Genomic DNA, 12,990 nt, shown 5'->3' on the forward strand with positions numbered 1-12,990 from the left:
TCGCCATCTAGCCCCAAAGTAAGCGTAGCTTGTGTTATGGGTACTAAGATGACTGATGAATATTTTTATGAAATAAATAAAATATACAATAAACACCCAAACACTGAAAAACATTAATGGTCATCATATACACAAACATTTTCCAGTTGTGGGAATTGAATCCACGGCCTTAGACCCAGAAAGCAGAAAAAAAAAAAAAGGTCGCTGCCCACTGCGCCAAAATATAATATAATAACACCAACTAAAAAACAAATCACTATTCTTTTACAAACTTGTATGAATTATTTACGAAAAAAATCTCTTCTTGCCATGCAACTTCTTATAATTAAAGTCGTGCGCCCGTGCTATTTGTTTATTATTTGTTTACTCCGCTTGTAGTAACATGTTTAATAGCTTTTGGCTATCGAATAGAACAAATGGTTCCTCAAACCCAAGTGGTATTTCCTCAGATTAATAAATAATAAACACACAAACAAAAACAACTAAACGTGCACTTTGATGAACGTAAAAAATACTTAAAATATTACCAGTCGCTAAAATTTACTTACCGCCAGCTCTTTTGCTATCTTTGGGAAATCGCCTCAGAACTGCCTCGAGATCACGGAAAATGGTAACAACGTCATTGGTATTACTCGAGGGTGGACGGTGGATATCGATTGATATCAGCCTGTGATTTTTGTCGCCAATAATTCCCACGTGACCACCATATTATATTGTAAGGGGTTTCGGCAATGTTTCGGCAGCGAGATGTTATTGCTTCCAGTAGTATAAACCAAATACAGCAGATGACAAAAAATCGCATCCACTTAAAAAGGACATGCTTAGAAGTATAAACTTAAAACTACTGACGGCCGATTGGCGCAGTGGCCTGCTTTCTGAATCAAGGCTGTGGGTTCGATTCCCACAGCTCGAAAATATATCATTTAAAAGGTAATCCAGTAAGATAATTATATAAATTACTTTTTACGTACCTTGATTTTGCTGTGTGTGCCAACTCTATTAACTCGGCGCTATAAATTGTTGTCCGCAAAGCGACACGGCAATTACTGTCTCCGCTCATCCGAAAAACAATGTTAATAGCTCACTGATTCCTTAACATACACTCTGCCTTAGTTTAAGAGTTCTAATAATTGTAAAGAACAATTCATAATTGTTATAGCAATGTATAAATAAATAAATATAATTCACATATTGTAGGAAAACTATTATATTATTTGCACCTTGATATTTTTCTGGTGTGTTTTCGCGAACTCTTTAGAATTTCACGAAACAATAGTAGGTTACTGAAAAAAACCGGACTACGGCTAAATACTTATATATACTTTATAGAAATCTAAAACTATATAAAAGATAAAAACAAACCTTCAAAAAGTTTTAAGCCCTGACTAAATAACAAAGACCTTCAAGCTTATAAAAAGGCGTAGTCGTTGGCCACGGGAGTGTTGATGATACCAATAAAAATTGCGACCTTGCAAAACCACTAACGTCGTTTGATTTTAGTGTTACATGTGGCCACAGACTACGCCTATTGACTTACTACGGAAAAAAATGTGACTCGAATTATCTGTTTACTTCTTTTTACACTCCTTCAGTAATACAACTGTAACATGAAATATTTTATTTAATTTTCAAAAATCGGAACAAGCTATATTTTATATTTTTTTCCCCCGGTCTCTCTGTTTGCGGTAAAACAACTGAAAAGATTTGATTATAATTGAGTGTGTTGACCGTTATCACTCTGGGTTATCATTTGAGATGGATTTAGTCTCAGAAAACAACAGGATTCCATCAATGTCAAATTATCAATTTACTGGATACAATATTCGGTGAAGATCTGTAGATTATAATTATTGGCTATATCAAATTTGGTAAGGGTCCGCCAATCAATTAAATTTTTTTAAATTAATTTAAAAGTACTACAATAATATGAAACAATCCTTTATCAAATAATTTTCCATTTTAAAATTAATTAACACAGTTTTAGTGGAAAATGGAACGTTACGTGGAGCTATGTTTATGGCAAGTTTGAGAGGCGGTTATTAATCATGTTGTCACAGTAACTTCAAAGGCTCAGTTATTCAACTACGAATGGTTTGGACGTTTCCCTCACGTCTCTTCACTCTAAGTATGAGTTTTATAACTCGCAAGCTACGATAGTTTCGGAGTTATAAAATACTAACTCCGATTAAAGTGTCAAAGAAGTGTTAAATTTAGTACACAAATGCTGCTATTCTAACTTAAATACGGTAGTTAGATATATTTCCTCGTGGATTTTTTAAGTATTTTAATTATGTTGTACATTTTATTTTTTATTATCAATAGTGCACGTCAATTAATGAATTTTAAAGTGAAAATGTTGCTACTTTAGTTTATATTTTTTCAATTTTCGTATGTATCTTTAATTGTTTTTCAACGATTAACGAAGAAAAATAATCACTTCATAACGATGACGTCCTACTAATAAAAGTCAGTAGATATTGAAGATAATGATTATTTTTAATACATCGTAATCTTTGTTTTATCATTAGCTATCTAGCTAATTTAGGAAATTAGATTATCGATTGAAGCATGGGTCCTAAAGTTCATTTCACGTTAACATTATACGGTTTCGATATTCAGAAACTACCAGCGTTTGCTTATAATTTCGTACTAAGGATATCGGTGTGCTGTGATGTGGCAAACTCACTCGTGCCTTACACCGTACCACGTACATACGTAAGTTATATGTACGAACATAATTACTAATTAATGCACGCTGTAGCTTGCTCGATTCATTAGTTTCTCCTGATATCAATACTTAATATAATAAATGTGAAAGTGTGTGTTTGTTTGTTTGTTTTTCCTTCGTGCCCTAGCTAAGCCACCAATTGACTTAATTTCTCGCAAAGAGTTAGTTAAAAGGACGGAAACATATTCTTTTAATCCGAGGAAAATAAATGATTCCTACAGGATTTGTGATTTGTGTGTGATTTGTTCCGTAAAAGACGCGAGGCAAGAACGCATAGCTAGTAAATTTAAATGCGAAAGTATGTTTGTTTGTTTGTCCCTCCTTCACGGCCTAACTGTACCTAATTGACTTGATATGAGGTTGCAACACGTAGACCACCCTGTCTACGCGTTGCGACGCCATAACACCGACCGCATTCTATTGTAGACACCTTAGCACCGTAGCAGCGTAGCAACGACAACACGTCAACATTTTTTACGGCCGTTACGGTCACAGGGATTTCCACAGGGTTTCGCAAATGCTTGTTTCTTTGCAAATACGCATATTATTCAGCTAGCCGAAGTAACTAGAGTTGGTATGACCTAGTTACGACAGCGTTATTCAATCGAGCATGTCGGTTAAAGGTTGACTTTTTAATTGCCAAATAGTCTACGTAAAATAAAACCTTTCTAATTGGTTATCTGACATAAAAATATGTTGCTAGCTGGAAGGACGTGCGGTCCTGAAGATTTAAATGGCCGTCACCTATGCCTCCAAGAGCATGCCAAGCTTTCGGTCTTGATCATAATCAGAAACCTTACCTTTTACTATCAAACTTGACTAACTTGATGACTATACCCAACCCTTTATTGACTCTACCTCCTAGACGGTACCTACTAGGAACTCCCCTATTTAAGACTCAGAAAACCGGAAGCATAGGAACCTCCATCGAGCTGATGATAATAATTGCTGATACAAATTACTGTATCTGTGGTCATTCACACCTTTCGTATATAATAAGCGCATGCTACATGTTTCATGTCAAGTCTCCATTTTGAGCTGGAAGCTGATAATTCGATATACGAAATATTTTGTTTGCTGATATATAAAAGTTCTGTTTGAACAAAACTTTCAAACTTGCGAATCACCCCGGCTTTGTATGGTTGCAATATTACATGTGGGCCAGCTTGGAGTGGTTAATAGACGCGCTCTATTCATAAGCACATCTTTGAGTTTATTTGCTTTTTTTTCTGCAATACACATGTTAATTACATATAAACCTGCCTCTTGAATAACTCTATCTAGTGCTGAAAACTGCATTGGCATCCATCGCGTATTTTAAAACGATTTAAGCGTACAAACAGGACGAGCTACTTTGCTTTTATACTACACAAAGATGATAAGTTAGGTATATACCTTATATAGAGTTATCTCATAATAATTAAACACGGGATTGGAAATTAACCACCATTTATAATTAATTCTATGAACTAATAACTTCAACTTGTTTTGCTAACATATTCATGGGAAATATTGAGGAGCCCGGTCGGTATTTGGACCAAACTGCTCATCACTCACATTGTGGCAGGAATTAGTTTTGAACTGTTTGAACGATCAGCGTAGCGGAACTGTTTGAAAGGTAAGACTAATTTTGTATATTAAGAAATTGCTTAGAGTTGTGAATTTCTCGTATTATTGATCAAGGGGTTTTCATCGTTTGTTTCTTCTTCACGCAGCAACGGAGAAGCAAATTTACCTGATTTTTGCAAAATAATAATATGGTTCAGAGAAGACAGAGGCTGCTTTTTGATCACGTAAAAATGCACGATACCTATGGAATTTATTGAAATAGCAATTTAGCTCTTGCTAAAATAGCTGAACGAAGTTTCATGAAATTTAATAAATAAGACAAAGGATACCCTTCATCCCGAACTATTTATTAATAATAAAAGTAGGTTAGCCGTTGCTCGCGACTTCTTTCGTATTTATTTTGGGTTATTCTTGTATGCCACAGGATCCGTTTTCTTTTCCAAGTGCAAAAATATCACCAGGGTGCAGTGTTTCTTATAGAGAATTTCACAAAGAGCATTTTAGCTGCCAAGCCATAATAGGGAATAGGGCTATAGAGAACAAAGGTTGTATTTTTAAATTCCGAAAGAACGATCTCGGGTGGTTTTCGGGATGAAATATATAATACTCGTATGCCCATCTGAAGGCCCCGAGCCTTCTCAGTGCCAAATTTGCAAAAACTGTCTGACTAAAAATCTGTAGAATGGCTCGCAGGAGAGAGGTTCACATCAGTAGGTACAGGCAGACGAAGTCAAGGAAATGAAAGGTTTTTTTTTATTTTTTACCAAGCTTAAAAATTATTTAATGTTTAATTTTCATCATCATCGCCATATCAACCAATGGACATGAGTCATCTGTCCACCTCGTTGAGGGTCTAGCAACGCTTCGTTTACCCGTGCGAGACCGCCACTCCAGCACCTTGGGATCCCAACATCCATCGGTTACCTAAGCTATATGTCCCGCTCATTCAGCTCGTTGAGCTATGTCGGTAGCTCGTTCTTCTACAGATCTCCTCATTCCTTTTGGCCTCAGAGTGACTCTGAGCCTTCTTATAAGACTCATAGTCAGCGGCCACGTTTCCGACTCACACATCATTGGCAACACGCACAGTTCGCAGATTTTGCTCTTCAGGCACTGAGGTATTTTGGACGAAAATATTTCACAGAGTTTCTCGAACGGTGCCCAACCGATTTGGATTCGACGGTATTGTATAACATATTAGCTTCTTTCCATGGTAACTAAAACAAAATGTGTAATATCTCACACATTTTGTTTTAGTTATTAGCATAGTTTTTTTTATCGTAACGCATTTTCGTTTCATCGAATCACCTATTCTAAACAAGATTCAATTCAAAACTCACATTTGTATATATAATATAAGTAAGAATAATGTTTTTAAAATTGAAATATGAATATCAGCAGTTATTTTATATGCAAACTTATGGCGGTAAAGGAAATATAAACGCCATACAATTCTTGTTCGTGCTCTAAGTAAAGACGGCGGCGTATCGAAAGTTATCAGAGCGCCGCCGTGGGTCAAACGTTGGAATGTTAGATAAATAAAGCCATACCTATTATTGCACAAGGAGAGTAGGGCTTGCACGAACCTTTTTCTTTTTATTCCATTACAAGTCAGCCCTTGACTGCAATCAGTGGAGATTTTCTTCATTCTATATCATCTGCATACCCTGTGCATACCCTCTATGCCTGCAATATCAGCAAGTGTTGCTGATATGATAGCCGGCTGACCTGTTAAGGTTATAGTAAGCCCATACTACTTTCTGGTTTCTATTCTGACACGACACTGAACAATACATTGCTCGGACTCACGTCTATTTCAATAGGGGGGAAATCAGCCACTACCGAAGACTCCCACAGATAATCCAAAAATCTACTAAGAAACACTGAAACGCTGATTTTCTGTATGTTGAGGATGACAATAATATAAAATCAAAGAATCAATGCATATACTTTTTTATGCACCACAGAGGAAAATTCCGAAATATACAAATACGATATCGTTAAGTTAGAAGGTCTAATTAAGCGGCTTCTTTAATACATAGGTCATAATTTGACAGCCTTGTTGATAAAGTGATTAGCATGTTTAACTACGCATCACGAGGTCCGGGGTTCGGGTCGGGCCAAAAATGTTAGGGTATTTTGTTTGTTCCTTTAAAGAATTTTCATTAAAGGAGTTAGGGAATTGGCGGTGTCAAATCTCGCACCTTAGAGAGTACGTTAAGATGTTGAGGTGGTGGATGGTTATTTTTTTACTTGTGACAAAAGTCGTGATAAACGACTAAGACACCGGGAGGTATCTTTGCATCGCTCGAGTCCATGTAGGACTGAGGTGCATCGATAATGCAGTATGCAAATATGAATTTATAGTTATCAAAACTTTAATTATTTACCCACATTATAAATTTACTGTAACTTCGCTAATGCACTATCACGCGTTGGAGTCTATGCTCTGAAACCGTCTCTCCTATGAGAAAGATGGCCTGTGCCTAGTAATAGGACATTAATAGGCTTGGTCGATCTCTTCCAGATGAAGTCATATTTTTTAATACACAGTGACAACCCTGCGGTATACGCAGGGCATCACGTCCCCTGAGAGGAAACGAATGAGAGTTACCCTCGCCGACTTCGAAGCATTCGCATTGGGAACATTTCAGCAATCCGCAATTTATCTGACCTACAAAGATTAGAGTTTATACCTATCGCTAATTTATTGAGGAATTCTTTTACCTAGGGCAAAACAATTCGGCATCCTGTTTTTTCATGAAGACTAGAATTTTTGGTAACGGAAATTGCCTAGAATATTGCCGCTTGTTTAAATTTTAAGATTTACTTTACCCAGAAATCGAGCTTAAAATCGAAAGCGAGAACTTACGATCCGTAGTTAAATATAAAATAATAATAATAAAAATCCTTTATTGCCATTCACTATTGTTAATACAAGATTATTTACTAAATGATTATCAATTAATATTAACAATATGGCAAATGGCCGCAAACTCAGCCTTACGCTGTGCATTAGCAACAATGCTCAGCGCTGATTTTCAGTCTGCACCAGTATCTGAGCAAACAACCGCGTCGCCCGTTGCGTTATTACTAGAGTAAATAGAGAAAATTTAAATAAAAAAAAAACGAAATAAACTGTAAAAGAGAACAAATAGACCTAAAACTAACACAAACAGTACATATTAAACAGTTTAAAGTAAACAAGTAAGTAAGTAAAAAAAATATGCCACTACTAGATCAACGAGGCGTTTTTATCCCCGGCCCACAACATGGCACGGGTCTCCTCCAGTGGCTGATTTGCCCTAAGGCCCAGTAGGCGACCAAGGGCGGCAAATCGTGCGAAAAAAAAAAACACTGATGGTAAAATTTACTGCACAATTAAGTGATGGCCGATTGGCGCAGTTTGCAGCGATCATGCTTTCTGAGTCCAAGGCCGTGAGTTCGATTCCCACAACTGGTAACTGCTTGTGTGATGAGCATTAATGTTTTTCAGTGTCTGGGTGTTTATATGTCACATATATTCTAAGTATTTGTGTATATTATTCATAAAATTATTTTACACAAGTTACGCTTACTTTGGGGCTAGATAACGATGTGTGTATTGTCGTAGTATATTTATTTATTTATATTTAAGTACCTAGTCTATACCTAATGATGTTGCTAAGAAAGGGGCGGCACATGGCCTGGGGCCTAGGCGGCTGGGACTACAAATCCGCCACTGGTATCCTCTCAGAATCTCATCGAGATGGCCAACTACGGATTTATATTTTATAGGAATAATTGTCGGTCCAAGCAGACGGCCCACCTGATTGTAAGTGGAAAATCATAGCCATAAACAGAGCAACACTTCATAGGGTATGCAAGAAGCACGTTCTGCAAAATGCCGCCCTGTATTCATCAATTTGAGGCGTAGGTAAAAAACCACACGTGCCTGTAATTACACCGGCAACCACGCCTTTCAGAACGGCACAGCATTGCAACAATGCTGCTTAGCGACAGTAATAAGCATGGCGTTAGTACTGCCCCGGACTTGCTCTGTCTAAAAAATTTCTGCTAGTAGGTACTAATAAAAACTTCACACGCCTGAGAAGGTTATAGAAAACTGTCAAATATGCAGGTTACCTAACGACTTTTTCTTTCGCTGTTAAAGCAAGTGATATTATTTACTGCATAAATTAATTTGTATGTGGCAGAACATACGGTCGTAACTTATTGCTTTGAAGTTTTATTAATAAGGTAGAATTTAATTAATAAGATTTCTCCCTGACTATTAACATTTACAGATATTCATTCGTTTTCTAGATTGTTATGAGAACAATAATTGTTCCGTATATTGCTTTGGAACACTAAAACTAAGGCAGGGTATATGTACAGGAATCAGTGAGCTATTAACATCGTTTTGCGGATGAGCGGAGACAGTAATTGCCGTGTCGCTTTGCGGACAACAATTTATAGCGCCGAGTTAATAGAGTTCGCCAACACTAGCAAAATCTAAGTATACGAGACAGTCATCCTAATAAAAATACTTTTATCAGTGCCACTTAGGTACAAGAAAAACAACGAACAAGGAATGTATATTTTTAATGTAAAATATCTTCTTATCGGTAGGTAATATAATATAAGACATAAGATATAAAAATGCCTATACTAATTTCAGCATCGCCGGTAAGAGAGCCGTAGCTTAGTGGTTAAAGCGCTCAGGCCGCGATTGCCAGAGAGTAGCAGGTTCGAATTCGGTCAGTTCCGAAAATATTTTAAATTTATAAAATTTATAATTCGTTTTTTAAAATTTATAATTAAATTTATAAAATTTATAATTTAAAATACAAGTGTAGGTAAAAACACTAATTAAAATTATAATATAAGATAACCCTATAGTTGTGTTAGCTTTCAGTCTTATTGAGTGTAGATAAACTGCAAGCGCATTTATCCATATACACATCTGCTATAATCAATTGTTGTTTTATATAATATAAAAATAATACGATATTTATTTATTAATTAGACAGCCAATGTGTATACAACCTATCTTAATATATGGACACAACAATTGTTTTATAATGCTGTACACCCCACTGAAAGGCTAACTCAGCATGCATAACACAAAATACACTTTTTGTATACCACCAAATTTTGCGATATTTAGCCGCTAAACAAAAGAAACGTAAAATGAAAAATATATAAAAAAAAACTAAAACCTTATATAGGTACTTACATTACTAAGAAAAAAAAATACTAAAAAAAATAATAAATGACTATCATGCCGTACTTTTAAAAGTTTTTTGACTTCTTTTTTGAATATATATATATATATATATATATATATATATTTACATACACATATATATATATATACATATATATATATTTACATACACATATATCTATAAATATGTTTTTTTATAATAATTGATGGACCTTCTGCAATTAATCAGAAAAAACCGCACAGGGCATGCAAAGAACACATCCTATAAAGTGTCTCCCTGTGTCCACCAATCTAGGGCGTCGTCGTTAAGCCTTACTTGCCTGTAATTACACCGACAGCCACGCCCTTTAGACCAATACATAGCATTGCAACCATGTTGCTTAGTGGCATAAACAAGCAAGTGTTAGTACTTCTCCAGGCGAGTTATGTCACAAAAAGCTCGACTGCTACTATAAATTTATGTTACAGTATATATTAGTTTATAATTTTTTATAGTTATAATAATAATTATTATTATTTTATGTGTGTAATCTGGATAAGTATTAGTGTGTAATTATTCTTAAGTATGTATGTAAGAATAATACACCCCTCGGTTTCTCTTGGATTTCCTAATCCAAAGGTTGCCTGGAAGAAATCGCTTAGTACTAAGCGATAACGCTGCCTTTTGCATCCTACTTTTTAAATTTTCTCTTGTTGTGTCCCTTGTTATTTTTTGTGGTGTACGAATAAAGTGTAAATAATAAATAAATAAATCCTTACTAATATTATAAGTGTCAATGTAAGTTTGTTTTTACGCTTTTACGCAAAAATTACTTAACCGATCCTCATGAAACTTTGTACACATATTATTGGAAGTGTTAGAAGTAATATAGAATACTTTTTATCCAGACATTAAGCTCGGTTCCTTTGGGAGAGGGAATGAAAGTGTTTGACGATTTTACACCATAACTCCGACAAATTATAACCGATTTAAATAAATATTTTTGTACTATAGAGGTTTTAATGTGTTTAATTTTGCTTAAACTGAGGTTGGAGATAGAGGACAGAACTCCTCAGCGGAGAGCAGCAAACCCCTCATTTAAGGCTTAGCGATACTAAATACTTAATTTTTTTTAGAGCTACAACAAAATTTAATGCCATATCAAAAGCCAAAATCAAACGCAGACGAAGTCGCGGGCAACAGCTCGTAAATTAATAAATAATAAAAAAATAAGATTCGCGTTTGCGTTCTTAAAATTAAACTGCCATGCGTTAAAGAATATTCTACCCCGAAATCGCTAGACGCGAACATGTATTTTTTAATAGTTTTTTTATGATTGTTTAGTAAACATCATAGAGTGACATTATCCTTGGTAAATAAGAGGCTCAACTTCTATAAAATATCTGGTTATTTTGCAGCATCACCTTTACACAACGTGATCCGAATGACTAAATACTGTTGAAGGGTGCATAAGTATATTTCATAAGGAATAACCCTGTAAAAATAAGTAAATAAAAGAAGCATATTTATTATTCCATACAAACAAATGCAAAACATTCTAAGTGACAACCCTATTGAAGAAAGAAGAGCGACACGTGCATAGTACCTATGCTACGTGACGCGTACCTAATAAAGTGATAGCAGTCTCTCGATTTCAATTTTGCATGTAATGGTAGGGCTGGTATCTGATTTCTTTTAGTAAAAACTATGGCATTTTTTTACTCTAAAACTACTATGTTTCACAGATAAGTCTCAGAGACAGTACATAATGTACCTCTAAAGCCTGTGAAGTATAATTTCGATTTTCATTCACACGTTGTATAACACCAAAACCCCAACAATGATACCACGTAGTCTAAGATAATGGATATTGCTTTTCCTGGGAGCCAAGCCGTCTTCAGTGCAGCCCGCGTAATCCGCTTACAGCTCGCTAGTACATTGAAAATATTTCTTTGCTTCGACTGCATTCAAGACCTTGGCATCAAGGTGACTTTGCCCTTTGACTAATTTTAAACACAATTTTAAACAAAATTACTTCATGAGATCAATAACATTCAGTTATTTCGAGAGTTTTCTATCTTATCGTTATGTACAGATGAAGTGACTTAATGAAAGTCTTATCGTTATTATGCAGAATCATCTAGACATCTAGACAGCTTACATCTACTTACATCTAGATAAAATTTCATCCCCGATTATTACCAAATACAGAAGGGTAACTTCACATATGTCTGTGAGTGTGCGCGAGTGCGTGTGTGCGCGCGCCTTAGGTTTGGTGGTTTGTGTGTGTGAGTGTTTGCGCGTGTGTGTGTGTGCGTGTGTGTGTGTGTACCTATTTTTTTTTTCGTTTCTAATGTTTGAAAGGTGAACAAGTCGGGAGTGCTCTTAACTCTCTGCGTCATACCATTATTTTATGAAAATTAACAACTTTACACTGAATAAGCATTAATTTCTTAACAATTAAAGTCAACATATCCTTAGGATGCTACGGTGTAGGAGTGAAACGTGCGAAGAGGGTATTGCCAAAGATCTGTTTAGTATGGAGTATAAAGATTAAAGAAATGATAAATTACACCATACCGATTCTCCCGCTCTTCGCGGAGTATAGCAAATTAAGCTTATTTTCCATAATATAAAATAGAAATTCCGACCTTCGCCTAACGCAAGCTATGCAGTAACGCCTTCTACCCAATATTTAAAATAAATGATCATTAAATTCGAGTTACAACTTTAAATATCACGTAACATATACGCAACAAACTGCTTCGCTGTACTAGTGATTAGCATTCGAATCGTGAGGTCCTGAATTCGATTGCTACGTAATACATTGTTGATGGTAGCAGTCTAACCTGTTAGGGGTATAGAGGTTTATTTGTTTGGGCAGGTGCCTAGGTGATATAAGTGGAAAAACATCGCCTATCAATAGGGTAAAACTAAGCAAGGCATATAAAGACGCGTCTTGAAACGTGCATCCATCAACTTGAAGCGTAGGCGTTAAGCTCCATGTCCTAAAATTAAACTGACAACCATATCTATATCATATAAAACTGCATGGCGATAGTACTTCCCCGGCAAAAAAAATCTACTTATCATCAACATCATATCAACCCACAACCGGCCCACGACAGGGCACGGGTCTCCTCTCAAAATGAACAGGGGTTAAGACCGTAGTCCACCACGCTGGCCTAGTGCGCATTGGTGGACTTCACACACCTTTGAGAACATTATGGAGAACTGTCAGGTATGCAGGTTCACGATGTTTCCTTCACCGTTGAAGCAAGTGATATTTTATTTAAATAGTAAATAATTATAGAAATAGATAATATTTATTAGAAAAACTCAGTACAAAAAATCTTTGGAATCCTGACCCCTAAACTAGGAAATCCCGTATCTTAGGGGCCAGTGCCTTCCCAAACATTGATTCAATCATTGAGATAATATATAGTGCACTTTAACAAAGGAAACTTTCAAAGGTGTGTTGAGTTCTCTAACGGTTAAGTGAGA

The sequence above is a fragment of the Pararge aegeria genome, chromosome 9 (genome assembly GCF_905163445.1).
Source record: "Pararge aegeria chromosome 9, ilParAegt1.1, whole genome shotgun sequence".
Lineage (NCBI taxonomy): Eukaryota > Metazoa > Arthropoda > Insecta > Lepidoptera > Nymphalidae > Pararge > Pararge aegeria.